Source organism: Coccinella septempunctata, chromosome 4 (genome assembly GCF_907165205.1).
Source record: "Coccinella septempunctata chromosome 4, icCocSept1.1, whole genome shotgun sequence".
NCBI lineage: Eukaryota > Metazoa > Arthropoda > Insecta > Coleoptera > Coccinellidae > Coccinella > Coccinella septempunctata.
In genome coordinates, this window is record NC_058192.1 from 29,126,787 (window position 1) to 29,152,561 (window position 25,775).

General features: G+C 33.6%; 1 protein-coding gene across 15 annotated transcripts in view; it reads left to right on the forward strand.

Moving 5' to 3' along the window:
• The first annotated feature begins 639 nt into the window (after positions 1-639).
• The window catches only part of LOC123311879 (ichor-like), a 55,753-nt gene continuing 30,617 nt past the window's right edge, over positions 640-25,775 (forward strand). For 2 of the 15 annotated variants that reach the window (XM_044895991.1, XR_006537545.1), the window contains exon 1: positions 640-909. The gene's annotated coding sequence lies outside the window, so the exon portion shown is untranslated. Of the gene's footprint in view, positions 910-2,301; positions 2,344-3,808; positions 4,030-4,081; positions 4,123-9,453; positions 9,705-9,768; positions 10,015-19,213; positions 19,531-25,775 lie in introns of those variants that run through there. The other 13 variants (XR_006537542.1, XR_006537546.1, XR_006537543.1 and 10 more) reach the window with 13 other exon arrangements.

A 25,775-nucleotide genomic window follows, 5' to 3' on the forward strand; every position in this document is an offset into this window, starting at 1 on the left:
GGCTCAGATACAATGGATGTGGTTGATGGTGTCATGCAGAATGTGCTGGAATCGATAAGAAAAAGAAAAAAATTTATGTATTACATCTCATCCGTAGTGTCATTGATGAGTTGGCACATGAAGACCTTGTTTGATCTGTATGTTTCACTTTCATATTCAATTTTGAATGAATCATTGAACAGGCCATACATTACACTAACATTTCGTCTAGTCCTAACCTTTCTAAAATATTTATATTGTTAGGTCTGAAACCAGTTCAAAAAGTATGCCTTTTCAGAAACATTTTCCCTATATATTGTTATTAAGTTTGTATTTCATATGATCTAATGTTCTCTTCAAATATAAAATATAATCATGGAAAATATATTCTGTACTGTTAATCATTTTCTATTAATAAACTTCCATTAAACTTCTACCGTTTCATAATTTATTCAATCAAAATACAAACTTTATTAACAGTTACCATTTGAATTTGACAAGTTGGAGTTACTCATGAGTTGATATGAAATATTCTTTTATGATAAATAAATATTATTATTCTTGCTATCCAATAGATGAACAGCATTCTGTCACATGCTTAAAATCTTTGTTAGGATTGGATGAGAGTAGCATCTCTGAGCAAGAACGAGCAGAAAGCCTTTGATTTCCATTTCATTTCCGAATTCGGCCTGTTTGTGTTTGTATTATTTGTTTCGTTTTTGTATAATGTTTTAGTTCACGATGCGGTTTCAAGTGAAAGTGACTTTAGATTGTAAACTGATTTTCAAATTTTTATTAATTGTGTGTCTAGTCAATTTTTTTTTTGCGAACTGTGAAACTAAAAAGACTATTGTGGAAATGGACGCTCCATAGAGGAAAAGCTTGCAAGAAGTGGGTTCGCACCTATTTCCTTAATTTTATTATAGTTGGGTATTGAAATTAATATTTACATTTTCTGGTTCTTATAATATTCATATAAAATAATATGCATGTTCCATTTTTTCATGAATTTTTGCATATTTCATTTTCTTGTGTTGTTTTCTGCATAATTTTTCTTTCAACACTCTGTCCAGTATTAAACTTAAAATTTTTTTGTCATTTGTATATTTTTTCACATGTTCACAGTATAAATATTACATATTTGTTTATATGAATTTTTATAGGAACTTCTTTATCTTATGAAGTTTTCAATAAATATTACCAGGGCAATCTTATATTTCATTGTTAATAATACCACCGAAAGTATATTTATCCAATTTGACTCAATAAAAAAAATGGGTGCTTATATTCAGCTGAAACAGATCTTATTTTTAATTTTGGGTCATTATTTATTACTGATGCATTCAACTGTACCTTTCGTAAAATGTAGACAACTTTGAGAATTATTTATCAATGATAATCAGATGAAAAGTTAATATGTAAAGCAAAAAATTTAATACTAACAAGCTTCATCAATATTTAAAAAGTAAATTTTCAAATCCTACAAAATACCTCACGACAATACTCTTCATCAATTATTACTCAATAATTGATAATTGAAGGCAGTTTTTAATATTTTTCTTAGAAGTCAAAAAACTGATAATAATGAAAGCAAGCGCGGATATTTCATGATGGCCAGAAATATTTCAGAAAATGTTCGTTGGTGTTCCTCTATGATTGAAAGGGGTAGAAAAAGCCAACCCTAAATCTTGTTTCGCAAGAAAATTTTTCCATATTCATATTTTACAATAAAAAAATCAGTTTTGCACAGCTTGATCCGCAAATAAGGCCTTTTGTAATTTCTTGCTAACATTCAGGGTTTTTGAGGAAAACAAATAATTTATCATCATGACAGCGTGAGTCGTAGGGGCGGATGTCATTTTCTTATGACAACTGACTAGTTTTGATTAACCTTCTGTTGTGAAATGGCTCAACCGCTCAAACAAGCTTATCTTTCAGATAGAGAGAGTTTTGAAATAAAAATAATTTTCAAACGATGAAGTATGAAATAGGCACTCAGTGAACAGTGAAATTTTTGATCGTTTGGTAGTTTTATCTGTTGTTGTAAATTGATTTGTTTGAAATTTATCAGAAGCTTTTTACTTATTTGTGATCTTGTTTCCAGAATGGTTTATATCTTGAAGTCTAGTGAATTGATGTAATATACGAAGGAAATGTGTTAGAATGAAGTTCACAGTTTGGTTTCATTCTTTTTGGTCTGTTCAATCTGAATTTGAACAAATGAGACAAAATAAATATGTGTATACTCCATTCACATTTATTTTAGCAGTCGGTTGGCCATGAAATAATTTTCTCAAATTTTTGAAACTAGAACGGAGTAAGGTTGGCACTCATGAAATGTCGTTAATGTCATAACGCCGTTGCCACAACTAATATCAATTTTTATTACGAAAATGCCGAAAGCATTGATATAGAGACATGGACTGAGCAATGTCAGCATGAAATTGGCTTTTTTTTAGAAAGAGAGAAATGATCGTCGGGCATTTACCTTCTCTTTTTTGTTCACATAGGGGGGAGTGTGGACCAATCAATATTCTAGAAAGAGACAACTGCATTCCCGACGTGCGTTTCTCTCTGTCACTTTTTTTGACCGTATTTCATGCATAGATGGAAAGGGAAGGCACAGTCCATGTCTATATGTCTATGGCCGAAAGTGATTGAAAAAAGAGACAGGTTTTCGGGTAGTGCTATTCAGAATTCAGGTCCGCTCATTTAAATAGTTATACCCTGATATCAGGTGCGGATGGGACCGCCGGGAAACCGGGAAAATTCCCGCTGGGTCGGTCGATTATTGGGCCAGAGGGCTGGCCAGTTAGTACCATTATTTTGTTTTCGGCAGATGTTTTACGTAGATAACTTTATTTTTTCAAATATTGTAAACCAATTAAAAATGAATGTTGGAAAAACTACTAATAAATATATCTATGCTTCAATGAGTTTCGAAAAATTATTGACAAAATTAAATTTTTCCTGAACAACTGGCATAAACAGGGTGACTTGAAACGTGATAAAAATACAGAAGCTGCAAAAAACCATTTCTTAAATTAGTCTGGCTTAGAAATAAGTGGTCCATAGAGAACATTTCCAACCTTTTTTTTTCATTTGAGATTCCACCAATTTCATTCAAAATTACCCTGAGGAAATTAGAAATCGAAATTCGGAAATTATGTATCCATGTTGTGTATGGTTCAAAAAATACTTGATGTCAAATGTGAGAAAATGGATAAAACTACAAAATTTGATAAATTTTAGTTTTTCAACCATACCTATTATAGACAACATTTTCCGTTTTTTTGAATAAAATTGAAATAAATATAAAACTAACATTTTATTCATGCAGGTTGTAATGAGTAGTTAATTTAAGGGCTGATTAATAGTTGAAAAACTGTGAGGCTTTCATTAAATTTTTTTTTTTGAGCAGCCAATAGCTGTTTATACACAGCCCCCTGAAAATGGCATATGAAAAGAAATGTTCAGTTTTTTTCCTAGAAACCAGAAAACGGATAGAAATCACATCGAGTTGTTGTTCTATAGGCAATTAAAAAAATTGTTTCCCTATAATGATGATGATATCCGCCAACTAGGTAAAAACTGCCACTTAAAGCAGGAAATGATAATGATGAAATCAAAAATTAATTTCTCAAAAGTATTATATGAATAAGGAAAAAAAATTGTCGCGAAACGATTTTAGAGGGGTTTTTTCTACCCCTTGCAATTATATGGGAACAGCGCCCAAATTTTTCATCGCTATCCCGCTCCCACAAAATTTCTGCTCAATTTTTTGACACTTTTCTGAATTGTAAGAAAAAAATTGAAAATTGCTTTTCAGGTGCCACCTTTAGGGGCTGCTCATCTAAACGTTTATTTACGTCTTTTTCATGGCACCTCATGATATCTGCACCACCGAACCCTCACCTTGAAACTACTTTTTACGTTCTTGAAGTGTGCCGGTCAGGAAGAAAATTCCAGGGCCGGTTCGAGATAGCCCATCCGCCCCTGCCTGATATTCTAAAATCCACAATACGTCAGACGGTAGCGAACATATTCAATGTAAGAGAATTTATATAATGTTTCATCTGAATCTAAACGACTTATATTTCAGCTGAATATTTCCACAATCAGAAAGATTGTGAATGAAGAGGATGACAAAGAATTTCCTTCTATTGGAAAACTCAAAAAAGTGGTGGCATTTGATAATTTTATGTTTGAGTGAATTAATGCGAAAAGTTTGCTACAGGATTTTCGATGAATGATGAATGTCATCGTAGAATAAGTTCCCGAAAATTGATTTTTCTATTTTTCATTTGACTTGTCCTATACATTTTAAATATCTTAAGGTACCAATAAACACCTCATTATTATTATTATATCAATGCATCAAGATGAATAGCCACAAATACGCGTCAGTTGTCCTGTAAATTGTTTATTCATGTGGGATTTTTGTTCAAAGGTGAAGTTCATCTTAACTTGAAACTTCCTTTAATTCCTTTTACTTATATTGATGCAAGATGATGAAGAATTTAACATCCTTGTAATTATCTGTTAATTCCCAACCACTGCAACATATGCATTTCATCTTCGGATTAATATTTTTCAAATCTACAACTGATGTAACGTATTCAAACTTTAGCCAGAGAAGATAACGAACATGAACTCTCCTCAAGCTAGTGCATATTATGATATATTGATCTCTTGTATTTTCCATGCAAATAACTGGATTTGGTATGCCTTTTCAGTTTGTATAAACTTCAATTATGTTCGTCACATATTTTCCGAAGAGATTCGACATTGTGATAAAATACGAAATAGTAGAAATTTTTACGTGCAGAACGGGCAACATAGCGTTGATTTAAAACCCAAAAATGTTCCGTCAAGCGTCATGACCCCACATTTTCGTACTATACGAGGTAAAATGTGTCCAATTTCCATGGCCAACGGAGTGCTAAAATAAAAATGAATGGAGTATCTTAGGAATCTTAGGATTCCTAAAAGTCCCAAGTTAATCTGAGTGAATCATCGGTAATTTTAATATTATGAAGTAAATGTTCATGAGAACACTGTATATTAAAAGAGACTGCTGTTCCAAAAACGAAGGATTTCATAAAGAAAATTGAAGAATCAACCGCAGAAGGAGCAGGTTTTTTCTTTAAAATCTCCAAAAATATATCGTCACCCACTTCGTGGTTTACTTCTTTCATTCTTGAAAAATAGTGATTTGTAAAGTTTAATTGATGAACTAGGTAATTTTGTTATTCACAAATATAACTAATATATCGAATATTAGTGAGGTACCAAAATTTTTGGAGGTTCATCCTTCAAATCTAACTGAATACATTTAATATAAAAAGCTTTTTTGTCAATATAAGTAATGAATATTTTTGGGTGTCATTTATAGCTGAACAAATGACAGTATATTAATATTAAGTTTATGAATGTAACAATAAATCAGTAGCTATCTTTTCTATTAGAGTTGAATAAATTTTAAAATCATTTCATTCCTGTACCTATACTCCACTCACTTTCATTTTATCACTCAGTTGGCCATGAAATAATTTTCTCACGTTTGCAGGTTGGCACTCATGAAATGTCGTTAATGTCATAACGCCGTTGCCACAACTAATATCAATTATTATTATTACAAAAATGCCGAAAGTGATAGAAAAAAGAGGAAGGGTTTCAGGAAGTGCTATTTAGAATTCCTATATGCTCATTTAAATAGTAGGTAACCCTGATATTCTAATATCTACAATATATAAGACGGTAGCAAACATATTCAATGTAAGTGAACTTATATAATGTTTCATCTGAATCTAAACGACTTATATTTCAGATGAATTTTTCCACAATCAGAAAGGTTGTGAATGAGGAGAATGACAAAGAAATTCCTTCCATTCGGAGACCTAAAAAAGCATTTGAGAATTTTATTTCAGGGCGATCGTCGTGATCGAATGCGAAAAGTTACTACAGGATTTTCAATGAATGTTATCGTAGAATAATTCCCAGAAAATTAATTTTTCCATTTTTTATTTCACTTGTCCTATACATTTTAAATGTCTTAAGGGATCAATAAATATATATTAATAATTATTATATCAAAGTATCGAAAATAAACAGCCATAAATACGAGCCAGTTATCCTGTTAATTATTAATCCGTGTGAAATTTTTTTTTTAAGTGAAGTTCCTCTTGCCGTTTTTTCTTTTGACTTCCATTGATGCAAGATGATTTTTGTTGTTGAAGAATTTAACATTCTCGTAATTATACACAGGGCCACCGCCAGACATTTTGCCGCCCTGGCAAAATATCATTTCGCGGGGACGGCGAAATTTTATTTTGCCACCTTGCTGGGACTATAATGAGTTTAATACATCATTTTTTATGAAATAACGTACAGAGGTTCAAAATGTAGATATTCAGAGATTAGTCTTTTTTTTAAACTGAAATGCCTTAGTAAATATTGAATCTAAAAAAAAGATGAGAAAAAAAGAATACAAGAGAGTGGGTTATATATCTACTATCTACTATCTACTATCTACTACTACTATCCACTATCTACTACTATCTACTACTACTAACAGTGGAAAAATAGAGATATAGAACTGATCTTCAATATGATGTAATTTGAAATTTTAAACTATGTACATAGTTGAAGAGATACATATATGAAAATCTACAACAGTCTCAATTCGTATAAACACGATATACTATTGTAAAGGTTTGATAGGTACTCTTGCTTCTCAAGTATTTTAAATTCCTCCCAGAAATCAACATTTCGAATTCAAATTGTTAAACAGAATATAATATTATTTCTGAATTATCTTGGAAGCCGTGCCAAAAACCATATAGTCTGTGACGTTTATCAAAGACACCGACTTTCTAGAGAGACAGTAAATGGACGCTGCGGTGGAGATATTTACAGGCTGACTTTGATAGTTATTTATGAGTAAAATGCGGCATCTTTGATCGTTTTCCATCTGGCGGTATTACCCTTGTTTCTGGTTAATATGCATTTTTATGCGGTACTTTGAGAAGAACATTTGTGAATTGTTTGGCGATCAAGCGCAAATACCGCCTTTTCGATTTCACTCTAATAATAAATAATGTACGTCTTTTCGCTTTTGAAGAAAAAAAAGTTGGTGTGAAAAAATTGGTATCGTTTTACAACTGATTTGCCGCCCCCAAAATGTGCCGTCCGGGCAGGGTGCCCGGTTTGCCGGTCCTGACAGCGGCTCTGATTATACATTTTTTCCTTCGAGAGATATCCACTCCCAACCACTCCATCAAATGCATTCCATCTGAGGGTCTTCGGGTAGATTTTTTTGTAATCTACAACTGATATGTAACGTATTCAACCTTTAACCAGAGAAGATAACCAACTCAACCTCCTCAAGCAACTTCAATTATTCAATTTTCTTCCATAGCAAGAATAAATATATTTAAAAAGTGCATTTTTCATGAAAATAACTAGATTTGGTATGCGGTCAATCAGATTGTATAAACGTCAATTATGTTCGCCACATATTTTCGATTTCATATTTTCCGAAGAGAAAAATACATTGAGATAAAATACGTAATTATTGAGACTTTCACGTAGAACGGACAACAAAGCGCTGATTTAAAACCCAAAAATGATTTGACAAGCGTCATAACCCCTCATTTTCGTCCTATACGAATGTGTCAAAGTTCCATGGCCAACCGAGTGCTAAAATATAAGTGAATGGAGTATAAATCAGCAATATCTCTGTGTATTCCTATACATCACAATCCGCACGCCTTTTTCCCGGTGTAGCTTCATCACTCCCTCGGGTATCTCGTTCTTTTATGTTGCTCGCAACCTCCGTTCTCTGTTTGAATGAAAAGGGTGATTCCATCTGTAGTTATATTTGAATGCTTCCTCATCAATGTTATATCTAGTTATTTCCGCAATAAGTATAAATCTTTGTGTAAATGTTTTTGTTTCTGTTATATAGAATATATAATATTTTATATTATTTTTCTATTATCCGTTTTTGAAAAACTTCAAGGAAAACTTGATCATAAATAACATAGATCTATGAAAGGGTTCCCCGACTAAAATCCTGCGGGGGGTCATCGGATTTTGCGCTATGCCACTGTGTAGCATCCACCTTCAAAAGCTTGAATGGTTGATACCTATGTTTTTCCTTTGAAAGAGATTTGTTTTGTGCTTTTTTTGGTTCAAACTTAGCTGACGACAGGGAATAGACCGGGGATAGTCGACCAAGTTTCGGCTAAAAGGTTTCTATTTTAATTCCTTTAGAGTATATTAATTCAAAATCGGGTTCAGTTAATAAATTCACTATTAAGCTTTGGAATAAAGCGGCCAAAAAACACCTTATTCATTATGCCATAGAGAGCAGGCCAGTTCTTGTATAATAGGAAAAACTGATCAACCTACCCCATGCCTGGGGTAAATTGACTATTCACCTGGGGTAAGTTGGCCCATGAAGTTATAAGGGCAAAATCTATGAGCAAATAGGATGAAAGACACTGAAAGACCGGTGCATTACTTATTTCTTTTTATTGAAACAAAAGGCAATTTTCCGCCACCTTCATTAAACACAATAACTTCAAATAAAAATAGAAAAACCGACGTTTAAAAATAACGTAATTTGAGTGCCTAAAAAATAACCCATGTACACAAAGTAGTTATTAGAACAAAACGAAACAAATTAGCATAACATTTAACTATTATGTTATATATTAGTCTATTAGCCCCGAACCAACTTTAAATTTGTAACCACTCGCCAAAACCTTAAAACTGCGAGGAAATCAAATAGAATAATAGGTACATAAAAAAAAGAGGATGAACCAAACATTCGCTATAAATGTTAGGACAAAAATAATTACCTACTTGCGTGGTTTTTCAATATTAAGTTCTTTCTCTAAAACATTTGCGTGCGCGATGACCTAGCGAAGGGAGGTGACAGAATCTCGTGCCTCACTGGTTGGCTCAAGTCTATTGCGTCGGACGAGATTTTGTCAACCTACCCCCCACGGCCTCAACCATCCCCTACACCTGTAATTAGCATTAGCATTTGTATGTCGGGTGTAGAATGGATAAATAAATAAATAATATATACCTGTTTTAACTGGACTGTTTGGAAATATGTTATTTGGTGAAAATAGTAAGTAATTATAACGAAAATATTTGAAAAATACGGGCATTAGGATAAGAAAAAAATTCGTAAATAGCCAGCAAAAAGTGCGAATGAAAATATTCTCATTGTAAAAATAGAACAAAAATATGGAATATAATGAACACTCACGAAACTTAAAAAAATATTTGAATACCACATGGAATATGTAATTACATTAGTACAATACTCACGAATATTATTACTCAATATGTTCGGTATGAATCGAAATTGTTAAGCTAGAAAGCGTTCGATATGCAAATATATCCATCCCTCAATTAAGTCGCTAAATATTATAAAAATCTTCGTCTATCTGTCAGACAGAAGAAGAAAGTCCCACCATCGAACGAAAAGTAGGTTACCTACAATATGGATCTACAACGAGTACTGTTATTCTTGTAGAGGGGCATCCGAAACTCAACAACAGCAAGAAGGACCATCAGACTCGACTACTAGTTCGACTCAGACCAATTGCAAGTATCGTTGTACGGCAGATTTACGTCAGCTACCCCTTCGGGTTTGTTACCCTGGTACTCGCGCTGAGCAGCTACAGCATTTCGATAAGGAACAGCCCTTACCTTATATTAGCTATTATATGACCTATATATTAGGGCAGAGCCGGTAGCATTGAACATTTTTGAGTCGGGATAAATAAGGGTAGCTACCCTTGATCGATTGTGAACTTGTGTTTGTTGTGATTCGCACCAGAGGATTATGTGATTTTTTGAAAAATCAAAACTGTGATGTGTTTGAAGAAACTTTAAAAAAATTGTGACTTTGGCATGGAAGTATCGGTAATTTTTTGAAATAAATATCAAAACACTGGGAATACGGATAGTTCAGTTCTCCTGAGAATCAAGCATTTTTGGATTTAATTTTTGGTAAGTTCAGGTGGTTTTTCATGTAGTTGTTACAGTTCAGAGTTCAGAACAGAGTTAATGTTATTCTCTGCCGTTGACCTACCTTGACAGTGTTTCAGAGTTCTGAGTGAAGGACGACTTGTTTTCTGTTTGACTTCGATGAATGAGAAATAGTCAGTGACCTTTCTTCGTCCATAACCTGGTGTTCGGTAGACTTTATATTTTGAATTGACTCATATAGGATATAGGTAAATCGGTGGTTCATTTGGAATCGGTGACGCGCGCGCGGTCTTACATTTCTTCGGGTAAATTGAGAGGAAATTTGAGAAAAATTCTATTAGCACGAAGTCATATGAGTTTGATTTTTAAAGGTTTAAAAAATTGCACAATGTTATGATTCCACCAAATCGATAAAAATTTATTTAATTTATCTGAATTATATCCAGTAAATTTCTGAAATTTTTTCACCTGCGTTATGTGATTCTGCTGGTATTCGGTAAACTGAACAAAACATAATTGCTTCTTCAAAATTATTGCGAACTAGACTACTAGACAGTATCAAAAGTTGCAAGATATTACATACATCAACCTAGAGCAATGTAGGTTGATTTGTTGCTATTTCTTGCAATAAAACGTGCTAAACTCTACAAATGTATACGGAAAAATGATCAAAATAACTATCTCAAATAGAATTTGCCATAAATATTCATATAATTTCGCGAAAAAATCAAAGTTTTGCTTCGGATACGGCAAAAATTTAGAAAAACCTATATTCGAAATGATAAATGAGAGCAAGCGAAACGTTTATTTATTCAAATTAGTAAAAGTTGTTGTCAGAAATGCTTAATAGTTAATTCTGTGAAATTTTAGCAATAACAGTGTTACCTGACAATTGATATCAACTCGGTGGTTTAATCGAATTACATATGTATAAAATAATATTTAGGAAGGGTAGTGAAACTTTTGTCGAGTGTGCGCCTCGGTGTGTGCTTATCGATTATGCACTCAATGCATTATTGTACCTTTACCTAGTGTATTAAGCACAAAAAATTATGGTTCACGAAATTTGAAATTATTTTTATTCCACACTTTACATCCTCGACGTCAAATCAACCAAAGTCCATTTGTTTCTTAATACAAATAAACACAAGAAGCGGAAATATTATCACGCGAAGTACCGCCTATCCAATTCCATTTTTCAAAAAACTATGAACTGAATAGTAAAAGTATGCAAATTAATTATAGATTAGCTGTTACTCTTTTCAAGATGGCGGCGAAATGGTGGGGGATTGAAAAGTAGAATTTAATCTAAAGTCTCCGTGAAGAGTCCCTTTTCATCAGTCAAAGACCCGTGAATATAGGTTGGGCCAGTCCAGAGATAACCCCGGTCGAACAGACAAAAATTTTAACGAAAGTTGATTAAACTTAGATAACGTGCAAATATGACAAAAATGCAGATATTCGAAAATTACATGCAGACCTCGGACACTCCAATTCTATTGCTTGCAAGATTGATTGCTCATCAGAATATTTTTCCAGGACGCTTTTCTCTTCAGCCGGTAATCAAAAAATCCGAGCAACAATCTGCTTAAGCGATCATGGAATAAAATCGAGCATGGAAAGATCCAGTTCAAAGCTTCTGTTAGCAAAATTGTATGAGCACAGTTCTGATTCATATAGGCCCTATACTTCACGAATTCCCAGAAATAATTTGTTGTATATGAGTCCATAATAATCATGAAGTGACTCGATGAGCCTAGCAGCATTGTACTCATTGTAAAAGTCAGGAAACAGGAAAGGGTTAATGGAGGTCTAAACGAAATAACCCATTTCGTCTTAAAATATGGATGTAAATTTAATTTGTTAATGAATTTCAGTTAATATTCCATTTAGATCAGGTAATTTGCATCGAGTGGTCTGCAATGGGTATATATACGGCCGTCGTTTAAAATACAATAAAGACGTCATTATGTCTCCAGACCTACATATTATACAGTTCAAGAATTAATGGTCAATCTTTTAGAACGAAAAGTCTAGTCCATATTCAAATGATTGTGGTCTGAGCTTCAAATATTTGCATGTTCATGTAAATATCTATATAGAGGGTGGTTTTACCGATTCAAAATTGCGCATTTATTTCAATACATTTATCATACATTCACCTTCGTGATCATCGTCTTTCTTTACTGCAAATTTTAAACAGGCGCATTGACACTTGAGGTTGTTTGCTTTGTTACTACCTTTTTCTTTTTTGTTGATAAATATTTTGAGTTATATTTCATACTAAGAACAACTTCAAAAGTGATTATACAGAGCTTTTCTGCAAACACAGAAAATATGAATTAGGAAATTTTAATTGGGGTTGCATACTCATGGAATTTCAAAATTGTGGTCCACTGCGATGTAACAATAATTTATAATTATTTATTTCAATGAAAATTCTAAATGAATCCTCTTTTGTGGAAAGGTGGAATCGGAAGGAAATTCTTGAAAATCATATTTTTTCATTCATTCAAATTGCATCGAACTCGGGTTGAGTTCATATCACCTACCTATAAGTATTTCGTTTCTTGATACTGAATTATCTGTTATTTTCATCATTATAGTTGAAAATAAGGTCGGAGTATTCTTGATTAAAAAGGTATTGAAATCATCTGCAATGTGCCGTAAAATTTAATTAAATCAAATATTTTGTAGGTTTTTATGAGGTCACATTTATTCCGAATAAATTCAGAAAGTTGTATTTTCATAAATTATTTCATATGGAACTGGCATGCAATTGTTTTCAGAAACTATACCACCTTATTTTGTCAATTTAATTTCTTCATTTTACTCGGTAGTCTTAGGGGCAAAATTTCGGCCAAATGTCTGTAATTTTCGAAAATAAAGCCGAAAATGGTCTACAACGAGGGGAGTGACTCATTGCCGAAGAATTATGTGCGTTCGTCCGGCTGTAAAAACGTCAGAAGTATAAAAGAGCTGGGAACTCTCGGGATAGGTTCCCAATCGGTCGGTCGAGTTCCAGCAGAAATTTCCATATTTTTTTTCTCAATATTGCAAAAAACCGATCCGATGAAATTGAAACTCAGGACACAGTTGTAGAAAATTAACGATACGAAGTTTTTGCAGAATTTCGTGCGAATTTTATCAATATCAATAAATAATAACACTAAAACTACAACCTTCTAACTCAACGAGATAGAAAAATATGCATGGCATACTACGGTCGTCTCTTTTCGAGAAATTAATAATTCCTCTATCTCCTTTTGTTTTCGAGTTATTGGCTGAAATATTTTTGTGTTAGGATGTTGAAATGAAAACATTATTCAGACACTTTTTGGATAGCAATCCAGTGGCGTACTATGATTTTTTCAGCAGGTTTATTTGCTGAGCTGTAACACAAAGTTGTGTTTTTTCTTATGAAATCAGTAGTTAAGAAAGAATCGCGATTTTATGATATATTTCTGAAATGGGAAAAAACTGGTGATTCTTTCCAAGTCATTTCGAACTACTGATTTAAAAAAAAAACACAACTTTATGTTACAGCTCATCAAATAAACCTGTTGGAAAAAATTATAGTACGCCACTGGATTGCTATCAAAAAAAATGTCTGTAAAATGTTTTCAATTCAACATCCTAGCACAAACAGAAACGTGGAAAATGACTAAAATTGAATCACCCGAATTTCAATTGAGTGATGTGCCATTCATTCTCATCTATCTCGTTGGTTTGAAAGAATGTAGTTCAGGTATCGCCCATTTTGCCCACCCTGTACATAGGTACTACTTCTTAACTTGATCCTATCTTTATTTGGAAAATATTAGGACGAAGTAGGATTGGCGCAATAGGGAATAGAATAGGAGATTCGAAATACTCAGGCCCTTGTCGTATGTGTATAGCCACACGCTAGGTCATGCACACTGGCCTAGCTATCGTAAAATAAGGCTGTGCCGTGCAATAACCTTTTCTTCTCATCTACTAACTAGACAAAGTCGTGAAAGCACATCCAATGATGAATTTCTCAGATAAACGACACCCTTCTAATAACGTAAAAAAATCCAGAATATTTTGACACTCATGTTGTTGTTGCTGCATTCTGCAGGATCACGTGAAATTCGTTTAAAAAATTAGTCTTCATTTATACACCTTCAATATTCTCAAATGTTACTTTCAATCAAAATTTCAGCAATACTGTTGTTAAAAAAGAATTTAAATGTAATCAGTTTCAGGTGCATCACTAGTCAAAAAATATTTTCATTCGATCATCTTGGTCCTACTTTGAAAAAATTAAATAAATCCATGATCAAATCGTTATCTTTGAAGTAACGTAAACTCTTCAACGAAGCGTTTCCATACATGTCTCCATGGGAACTTTTCGTCTTATTTTGAGGTTTTGAACCTATATCCAAATATACTCCGGTTAGTCCTGGGACACCCTGTATATTTAAAGAAAATATAGAATCTTGAACGCTCATTGTGAACTTCGTTCACGGAATATACCCAGGTAGCTTGTCGCACCCTTATAACTTTTAATTATTTCAAATAAATAGTGCTCTCCAAGTGGCAAAGATCTGTCTAAATAACGAAAGTCATTTTTTTTTCTGTCCAATGTGATTACATATATTAATTGAACAGTTTTCTGCACAAATATTTGATTTTTGCTAACAAGTTCTTTATGATAAACAAATATAACTACTGTGGCTTGTGAAAATAAATGATGAGGAAAATTGATGAATAATATTACATTTTTCATTATATACAAAAATTACGGTTAGATTACCATCACTAGTGAACTGGAGCATCATTTTCTCAACACAAGCAGGGAAAAGTTTTTATTTTGTTAATTGCGGAATCCACAGAGAAAATATTGCTTTAGGAAAACGAGTCTATCGTTCACGAGGGATGGTACCGACTCGAAACATCACTTTTTTGACGTAATGAAAAACACGTTGTAGATAATATTCATTAGGTATTTTCCTTATTATCCCTTTTCACAAGCCATAATATGTTTATTTATTGAAAAAAACTTGTTTTTTTTCTATATTTGTGCAGACACGTATTCAGAAAAACGTGTTCCATTAAAATATGATATAACCAAAAATATTCCGTCCGGTTGAAAAAAAAATGTAATATTGTTATTTTGATACAGATGTCATTTCTTCGCCAGTTTGACAGCAGTATTCAATTTATATCAGTTCGATGTGCTATTTACGAACCTCGGTGATATCTCAGACTCAAAATTTCAGAATTCCTTATTATTACGGTAAAGTGGGCTAGATCCCGCATCAAATGAAATACAAATTAATAACGCACGTTGTTCTGTCCTAGATACCCCGTTAAAAAACTTTTGGACAACGGTTTCGCAGTAATTGCTTCTACGAATGAATAATACTCCAGAATTAGTGTTTGTTCGGTGGCTCTGGCCATCGAATCGCCAAACTGAAGAGGGTAATGACTTTGAAAAATTACCTAAATGTGTACATCGTATCGCTGTAACGGTTCAACTTTATATTCCCTCTCTCAATTAAATGCGTGGTTGTGTCTATCTGAACGCGGAGAAGAATATTTTTTATTTCATCTCTACTCACGACTATAGAAAATGTTGATTCTTCGCCCAGCGTTAATACGTTGAACCACGTGGTTGGCTAACCACCTGAAATATCAATAATTACATTTTGAATCCAAGAAAGTTAGATTAGTTATATTCTGATCGAGTTTTTCGGATCTACTACTTACGAGTAAATATCTCAATATTTTATAGGTAAGGTTATTCTTCGGTTGATTTTTGGTAATAAACTTGCGAAATCTGAACCAAAAAATAGTATAATAGACTTACATCACTTGCTCTTTTACTTATATTTTATATTCTCTAACACGGTCAAATGAATCCATCCATTATTGTCTCTGTTTCTGTTATGATAATAAATAGAGAGGAACTTATAAGACGTTTATTAAGTGTCCTCTATACTATGACAACTATCAATATTATAGAAACTAAGGATAACTTATATTACAACAGTTTCGAGGAAGGACATAATTAAATTAATGTAATATGTTCAATTTGATGCAATGAAAATTTTTACATTGTCTGGATCAGATTTGGGTACACCTTACAACTAATATAATTCCACAGAGACAGAACTGAAAACAAAAAAACAGACTTCAAAGGCGTAGAGGGACCAAGGAATTATTTTGTTTTCTATTCCGACTTATATTATATTGTTAATGATTTTCAAGTTATTGAACGAAATTATAGATTTTTGTTCCCAATCCTACCAAAATCTCTGCTAGAACTTAAGGATTGTGTAACAAGCGAAATGAAAGGAAGAAGGAATATGCGACAATTCTGAAAAATATATTTTCCAGGAAAATTTATTGAGGAAAAAAATTGAAGGTTTTGTTGGGCTATTTTCATCATTGTGGATCCTTTTCTACAAATAGATGGACCAGAGGTGGTGGACCTCAGCCACCCATGGCCTGCCAGATTCACAGATTTGTCTCAAGGTTTTTGTTGAAAATTTTTTGTTATGATTATTTTCCGAGTTTTTCTTCTATTATGTAGATATAACGATTGAGTGATGGATGACAGATTTTTCGAAAATATATTAGGGATTGAATGAATCGACTTAATAGAGTCAACTTGAAACCCTGTAAAGAGAAAGGTTTTAAATAATTCTTCTCCGAATGATTATGGACTGAATAACTTTTTCAATTAAAAACAGAAGAATTCCTGAAAATGGCTGGAGAATAATTGCCGAAATTTTATAGTGTATGTTCCAAGCTGATGGAAATAGCCAAATAGATTATACAACAAATTTACCATCATAAACTTTTCCAATTGGGGTAAAGAAATCTAATATTTCCAGAGAAAGTCACCAATTTTTCGATGAAATTGCTATACACAACCTCTCACAACAGAACAGTAACTACTGAAATCAAGTTGTCTCGGAAAAAATAATTAAATGAATTTCAATGTAATTACAATTAATTACATAACTGTTTGACGATTTCATGATTTATATTTCTTGATATTCAAGTCTGTCTCATAATAGCTATATTATTGTACCTCGAAGACGACACGACTAGGTTAAATTCGAAAGTTATAGGTTCTAATCTGGATTCATAAGTTGGGATTGAAAATAAAATAACTCCTTGGCCCTCCTACACCTTCGTAACAGAGAATGATAACATAATAAAAAATAATCATAAACCTTCAACAGCAAATAACCGGATGAAGCATTCAGAAAAAAGAAACTATTTAACGAATCAATGCTGAAAAATTAAAGCCCTGGAACACAGGTGTCACTTTCAAACAATTCAAAACTAACAAAACACCTCTGGAGACACAAATAAATTATCAGATTTTCCCAAAGATTCTATCGAACTGAACTTCGCCACAATGAACTCGTATATTCAATGCCTCAAAAAAAAAACGAATATTTTAAATACTAAACTGAATAATCTACCACCAGATATAGCAAGCATTACTGAACACTGATATAAGGCAAGTGAAAGCGTTATTTTCCACATATAATGACCGAAAATTACGTGATAGTAGATCACTTCAGCCGAGACAACTACAAAAATGGCGGGGCATTGATATTAATCAAGAACTCGATATTGAATTGAGGCGGCCGATGCATACTCGATGAGATTCAATAATTAAACTAGAAACTGCGTTCAATGATTTTCACCAGGGTGAGTATGAATTTCAAGACTGCAAGTGTTTCGCTATCACAATTGCATCTTCAGGTGGAGTAAAATATACCTTTACCCACCTAAAGATGCTATCTACATCTAGATAACGCATCTTTTCTTATGAACAAGACACTCTTCCTTATAATAATTTGAGGCACGATAAAGGAAAATAAGATAAGTTTGGCATTCAGTCGAAATTCAAAAATGAAAATGTCGCATGCAATTTCAACCATCATGGTGAATACCCAAACGGAAGGCGTTTTTACTGAATATGGAATTATTCCAGTCTCACTTTCACTACCGATTTCAATTTTCCCTATTTGAAAAGCGAAAAAGACACAACGAGGATGTATTAATATCTAGTTGGCTTAGACCAGTTCCATGCATAAAAAAATATTGCGTTACCATAGCAACGAACAATAACACTGAAGTGTCAGAGTGAAGTTTCAGGTCAAAAAAGTAAACCAGAGTTACGCAATGAATTAAAAGAAAGAAGATGTCCACCGAAATTGTGAAAATCGGAAAATTGGAGTATCGAGCCATCATCAAATACCTGTATTTAAAAGGGTCATGATTTTATCAGACCGTCGAATTGGGCTGAAACGGATATCTGAAGCACAAAATATTTCATACGAATACGTTCATCATATAGTTAACGTCAATTTGGACATGGGAAAAATTGCTGCAAAATGGATCCCCAATTGTTGAAATGTTGACCAAAAGCGTGCAAGGGTGGAAGCATCGCGTTAGATCTGCACGATTCGGCAACGATGTACCTTAAACCGAATCGTTGCTATGGATGAGACTTGGGTACATTTCTACGATCCAGAAACAAAGGAACAATCGATGGAATGGCGACACTCTGGTTCTCCAAGACCTAAGAAGTTTCGTGCCCAAAAATCTGCTGGAAAAGTTCTTGCTTCAGTTTTTTGGGATTGTCATGGAGTTATCATGATTAATTTTTTGGATAAGGGTAGGACAATAACTGGAGATTACTATTCGGCATTACTGACCACTCAGAAAAAACCTATCCAAAGATGTTTTGTTTTTGCAGGACAACGCCCCTGTACACAAATTTAGGGTTTGAATTACTAGAACACCCCCCTTATTCACCAGATTCGGCTCCATCCGACTATTATCTCTTTTCTCAACTGAAAAAAGGTTAAAAGGTATCAAATTTCCTTCCAACGATGAGTTAATAAAAGCTTTGGAGGTCTTCTTTGCAGAGCAAGAAGAAACTTTTTTTTTAAAGGTCTAGAGACTTTGCAATGTCGCTGTAAAAAATGTATCCAAACAAGAGGGGAATTTGTTGAGTAATAAAATATTTTGACATTGAAATTTTGTTTGGTTCTATAGTAGGCTAAGAATTTTTCAATATATCCTCGTTTTACCGGTCACAATAATAAATGAACTCTATAGGAGGGAAAATTTCTTCAATTTATTGAAATCAACCTCCTACCTGAGGAACAAATCCATTGAACTTAACCTATAATTGTTTAAATTTTTGTCCTTTTTTTCTTAGATTTGGTGTTCGGATCCAATGATATCCGAATTCGAATGATTCCAAGCGGTTCAACTGTATCCTATCTACCAGACCCTTTGTGCATCATCATTGGAATCACCTTTAGGCCCGTGTCATTAACCGTCCTGGTATTTCGAGAGAAATGATCGAGTAGGATTGGTGCCTACATCAGACAATTTCCATGTCTTCACAAAGTTAAAGTTTGAGACCCAAATTACATTCCTTTAAATCTAGTGCAATAATTCGTATTCTTACTGCTATAAAACTTAGTCGGTAAATTCTGTACAAGAGGTAGCGAAATACATATTTGAGGAGAAGCGGTCTTTTAACAACATGACCTTGGAATAAGGTCTGGCATCAGCACTCCCTTGGCTTTGACTTAGTTTATGAGTATCATAACTCAAAATCAGGTAAACATACTCTGCCTTCGAACAGACGACAATGTTGAAATTGTAGGTAGGGATAAGTGGGTCCAACCATAATATATATCGCTTGGTTAAATTTTCGAACAAGAATTTGGCAATAAAAAGTTGCCCCCACCCTCAAATTTTATGTTACTATGCTTCAAAACACGTTGATTTTAACAAATGAATGAAAAAATATTCGGGTTACCGTCCAAATTTTTCTATATATACTGGATGGATCTCGATAAAAAAAAAATTAAAAATCCACCATTTGACAACGGTCCTCTCGTATCGCTCCGGTAAAGTTATCTTGAAGTGCTGAAGATACTTCCACGAGTTAATCACCGCCTAATTTTATGATAGCCCATACTCGCGAGAGTGACGTAGCGTGTGGCAACGACCAAGTGACCCCAATTCCTTCTGATCTCGTATTGCGCCATCTTTATCTTTCTTCTTGGTATTCACTTCTGAATCAGTACAGATCAATAGTACAGATCATGGACTAATTGAATGGAGATTTTTAAGTTAATCTATGGTACAGGATACTGAGGGTTTAGGTATTTTATGCACCCTGACACATTCAAAAGGTGGGTTTCAAAAATCTAATATGAGAAAAATATTAAATTCATTAGCGAAATTCAAGTTGAAACATTGGGAAGGAGCACTTATGGAATTGAAAAAACGAAAAGAAATAAAATTTTTTCTTAAAAACAATGCAAACGTGTAACAGTAGGTACTTATAAAATTGTGAAGTGTTCCTGGAAAAACAATATTTCAATGCTTATATCAAAATGACGGAATGAAATATACAGGTTGTTTTCTAATTGAGTCTCAATATTTATGGGGGTGATTTTTGGGTCTTTTTGAAGAAAAAAACTTCATATGAATATATATGTCCTAAACGTCTTACCTTTTGAGATACAGGGTGATGAAGTTTTCAAAAATAAATCATTCATTATCAATATCTACAATACCACTTCGAATATTTTAATGAAATTTGTCATACATGTATACTATGAATCAAGAGGCATTTTTTATTTTTTTTCTAAATTTCCAACAGTGGCGTTCGTACGTAATTTGACCTACCTATTTTGGCCGATATTGATGGTACGCCACAGATTTTTCAAGAAATAAAAATTATATTTGAAATTTCCAATCATTCCTCACCAAAGTTAATCACTTGAGATTTTTCAATCCGATTCACTGTTTCCGCTTAAAAAAACAAAAACCGTTTTTCTGCATGATCATAACAATATCCTTAATACATACATATGACAATATCACCATGCAGAGACATGCGTAGATTTTATTTTTTAAGATTAAACCCGTGCGTCGGACTAAAAAAATTCAAGAGATCAAATTTGCTCATAGTCGAATACAGTCAGTGGCGTGCCACTGTCTGTAATAATACCATCTCGTATCTCAAAAGGTAAGATGTTTAGGACATATGTTCATATGAAGTTTTTTTCCTTAAATGGACCCAAAAATCGCCTCCATAAATATTGATATTCAATTAGGAAACAGCCTGTATTGTATATGTTTGTATATTTCCGATTTATAAATTCAAAGATAGGATTAAAAAATTTTGATTCATTTTATTACAGTTCAATAAAACTTACGAATCCTTTAGACTTTTAAATGTGATTTTTTACCGATTCAATCCGAAATGTTTGAAAAAATCCTTTTCACTGTAAATTGATGTACCTACTAAAAACCGATACCTACTCAAATACTGATAGACGTGCTAACCAAGAATCGATAAATTCTCTAGCATACTCAATTTGAGATGTAAAGCCTAGACTTCTTGAATAGTTTAGAATGGATCCTAATAAAACTAGGTAATTGAAACATTGGCACGTGCTGAAAACTGGATGGGGCCGTACGGGTCCGTATTACAATATTTTATATTCCACCAAAAATATTTTTCTACAATATCTTTCCATTATTTTTTTCCCATTGAAATTATTGAAATGCACTAATTCCTAAATTATGTAGGTAGCTGCTATATTTGTACTAATTTGGTGTAGGGGTGACACTGGCACCGGCTTAAATGGGAAAGTTGTCATTAATACAACCCTGTGTAGATTTCAAGAAAGGTCTTATACCATGCAAAAACATCTTTGGGTCGAGGTTGTAAAAATTCAGTTAAGCGGCAATTCGGTTGTAAAGTAGACACTAAAGCTTTGTTTTGGTTCGCACTCAGACCGTTCGGAATCGTTTCAAAATAGTTGAGCAGCAATAAATGTGCGGCTTTTTTGAACTATCGTAAAATCGAACCAAAACAGGCATGATAAGATATATCATGCCAGAGATCTGGGTTCACTACTGTATTATAACAGAAATATGAATAAAAATATATAAAATATCCATATGTCCATAGTTTTTAAAATAAAATCCAATACTCGAATTTCTGTTGAGTATCCGAAACTTTTCATGGATAGATGGATTTCCTGATTCACTTGAGAAGGTACATCTACTTTTTATCTCGTTGGATCACTCTGACAATTTTCCTTGCACAGGATGTCCCAGAATGAATGGATAATCTTGAAACACTTCATAGAAGAGAAGTTTGGCGTTAAGAGGGGTTTGCACCGTGTGGTAAGTTCAAAAAGCGAAAAGGTATATCTTACATAAGAAACCACTTTTCATTATAATTCAATTCAATCAGTTTGTCAGCTCGAATAGTCAGAAATATTTTTATTCGTCAAACGGAAAAAAAAATTTTTTTCACTGAAAAACAAATGTTCATTCATGTTACTCACTTTCCCAGATTAAAGGATTTTTGAATTGAATCTTCACATAATAAAATTTCTCGAAAAGTCTCTCCAGTGGCTATAATTCGGAACCTGCTGAAAATCGTAAAGTGCTGCCATCTTTTTTACGATAGTGGAAATTATTGAAATATTCGCAACTACTACTGATCGTTCAAGTGAACTGGCAACATCCCACATTCTGGGTAGTCTTTCACCCCTTACGGCTAATACGGATAGCGAGAGAGTCCCGTGGTATAAACTCCTGTTGTTTTTCTAGAATAAATTCACAACTTTAAATTTCGTCATGAAATGTGATGACAATTTCATTTGGTCAATACAATGTTTCAGCGTTGGGTTATGAAATTGTATTCATGACATCCTGAGTGTCCAACTATTTCAAAAATAGCGTCATCTATACAGACTTCGAAATAGCACAATGTTTGGTCATATATTTTGTGTGAATAGGTACGAAATAATTATGCTATAAGAATAGAAAAGAGGTCAATTCTGCTGCATAACAAAATACTCAGAATTAAATGGATTCTGCTCTTAATTTCTACGTGAAGATAAACGTTTCATAGAAAACAACATGAAACTAATGAATCAACACTGAAGTGAAATGGATACTGCAACATGCACAATCTGCAAACTACACAGCTGGAAAACTTCGAATCCTCATTTTTGGTGGGTTCCTAAGGACCAAGAGCTAAAAATCTCATTGACAGATGGCGTTCACCTGATCGCTGTCTGTCGATTAAATTGTTACATTTCGTAGATCTTAGGTTTAAGTTCTCGGGAATTATACAGCTTGTATGAACTAAGCAAAATTCGTTGTCTACTGAGGCGATCTTGAGAACCCTGGAAGAAAAAGATGACTGATTCTCGAGCTATATTTCGGAGAAACAAAGAATGGTGAAAACCGTAGCCTTCTACGATTCTTCGTTTTTGAGTTATCAGCAAGAAATGAGATTTTCGAAAAGTTCTTATAACTTTTTTGTCTTTGAAGTTTCTTTGTTTCTCGAAAAAATGCTAGAAAATGCATCATCCCTTTTCTTCTATCTCTTATAGTTCTCGAGATCCCCTCAATAGACAACGAATTTTGCCCACCCTGTACATTCTCAAACTATTTATTCAAAACATTATTAAAGAACAATGAGTGATAAATTTAATTAATATCAATTTCAATTCATTTTACTTTTACAAAAACTATAATTATAGATAGCTATCTTATTTTATTCATATTACTCACTCTTGAACTTTCTTTCATAAATAGAAAAACGATAATTGAAGAAATTTTCTTCTTTAATAATCAGACGAAAGTCTTTTCTCTTTTAAAGGATATCGATCTCGATATCGATATATAAAAGAAATAAAATTATTCCTCAGTCGGTGATTCCTATCGAAGAAGGTTGAGTTCACATAGGATTATGTGGAGTTCACGAACCATAATGCATTTTCAACGGTCGCTATGGTTACGCCAGCCTTCTGAAAATTCAAAAGTGAATCGGAAAGCAGTAAAAAGTATTGAATTTTTTTTCTTATGTTATATTCATGTGAAAAGCGACATATGATACATTTTTGAAATCAGCAAAAAAAATTGCAGCAAGATGAAAGAACTTTCAACTATAGTTTAGATTTGATAAATCAGAAATCCCTATAGTATCTCGAAAATGAATTTAATAATATCATATTGAAATCCCTCATAAAAAAGTGCCTGTAAAATGTAACAACGGATTTCGAATACGAGTTCAAATAAGCGAGTTATTCGGCTTCATTGAAAATAACAATTTCTCAATTTTCGTTCATAACTCAAAATCTATGAACGTTAGACTGGATCTGTTCTCAGTTTTGGATTAGTCAAGGAAAAAGAGCTCGAGAATGTGTCATCCGTTTTCTTCTAGCTGCTATAGTTCTCGAGATCCCTTCAGAAGACAACGAATTTTGCCCACCCTGTGCATGGGCTTTTTTGCATTTTGTCAGATTCCATATTAATACCACTAGAAGCCACCGATGAGTTGTTAGCTTTCAGATCATCCTTCTCCGATTTTTTCGAAATAATTCGCACTCGTTGTTGGTTATTAATTACTTACTATAAAATAACAATACATAATATTTAAATACAATATTTACGTCAAAACGTCTGAATTTTGAAAGAAACCAGACAATACATTGTAGAACTCATCCGCCATTTATTTTCTTCATCATAATACGTTGTTACCATAAACAGCTGAAGATTGAGTTGTCTTATCGACATCATCATAAAAATTCATGCAAAACGCATCCTAAATGAACAAGATGAAGACAGGAGGAGGAATTCAGTCTCCTCGTTGAAACGCCAAGGAATTTCTTTGTTCATGTGAACATTACCAATATCAAAACACGGCAGGCGACGAAGCAGGCTAACTAAGCGCACATGTAGTCGCAAATGTAGTAGAGGTGTGTAGTTCATGAACGAACTAGTTCAATTGAACTATTCCGAGTAAGGAACGAAAGGAACTAGTTCACGAATAGTTCGAAGTATAGTTCACTAGTTCACTGAATGACAGAAACGATAAATGAGTTTGCAACTTTTACGTATCTCCCTCCCTCTAAAAATTTTATCGAATCTCACTGTATCTTTCATTTTATAACTATTGACCTCAATATTTTTTGTTTTATTGATCATTGTTCTTTTATTTTCGAAACAAAGAAACCAAGCAAAAAGCATAAGGCTTAAAATAATGTACACTTCCACTTCTTATCTCGTGAAACCCGTATTAATCAGAGTTCAGTTTCAATTCAACGTTAGTTCCAGTTCCAGACACAGAACACTAATATACCGCTCCAGACATGAAAGAACGACTGCATATCACTAGTTCATAGCATACCAATAACCGTTAATCGTTCCATGGTTCATAATGGAAGTGAACGATTGTGAACTAGTGAACGATTCATGTGAACTATTCACCATCGTGAACGAGAACTAGTGAACTATATCCTCTGAGTGAACTAGAACTCCCACCTCTAAAATGTAGGTCATTGGTCCAATTCCCCGCTTCAGTGGCAACTCCGGGTACGTCGCCGCCGCTCTCGCCTAGTTCCCCCCCTCCACAAACCACTACGGAATCCCCGGACCAACTCTGGTCTTCCGGTTGGAAGATTGAGGCTGATGACAATGCCGGTGGGTAGGATCTTGCAACGGTAAATTCTACACACGGCCGCCAAATTTACTCTCACTTTGGCGCATTAATTTTACCCGGTTCTGGGAACTGTAATGACGCGATGCTCGAATGATTATTCGGATGATCACATTATTTCACGATGAGAATGAGAAATGCTCCATGAAGAGAATTTGCCATACAGATGAAGGAAGATTTAGGCAAAATTCCATTTATTCGAATGAATCATATGTGGAGATATAAATTC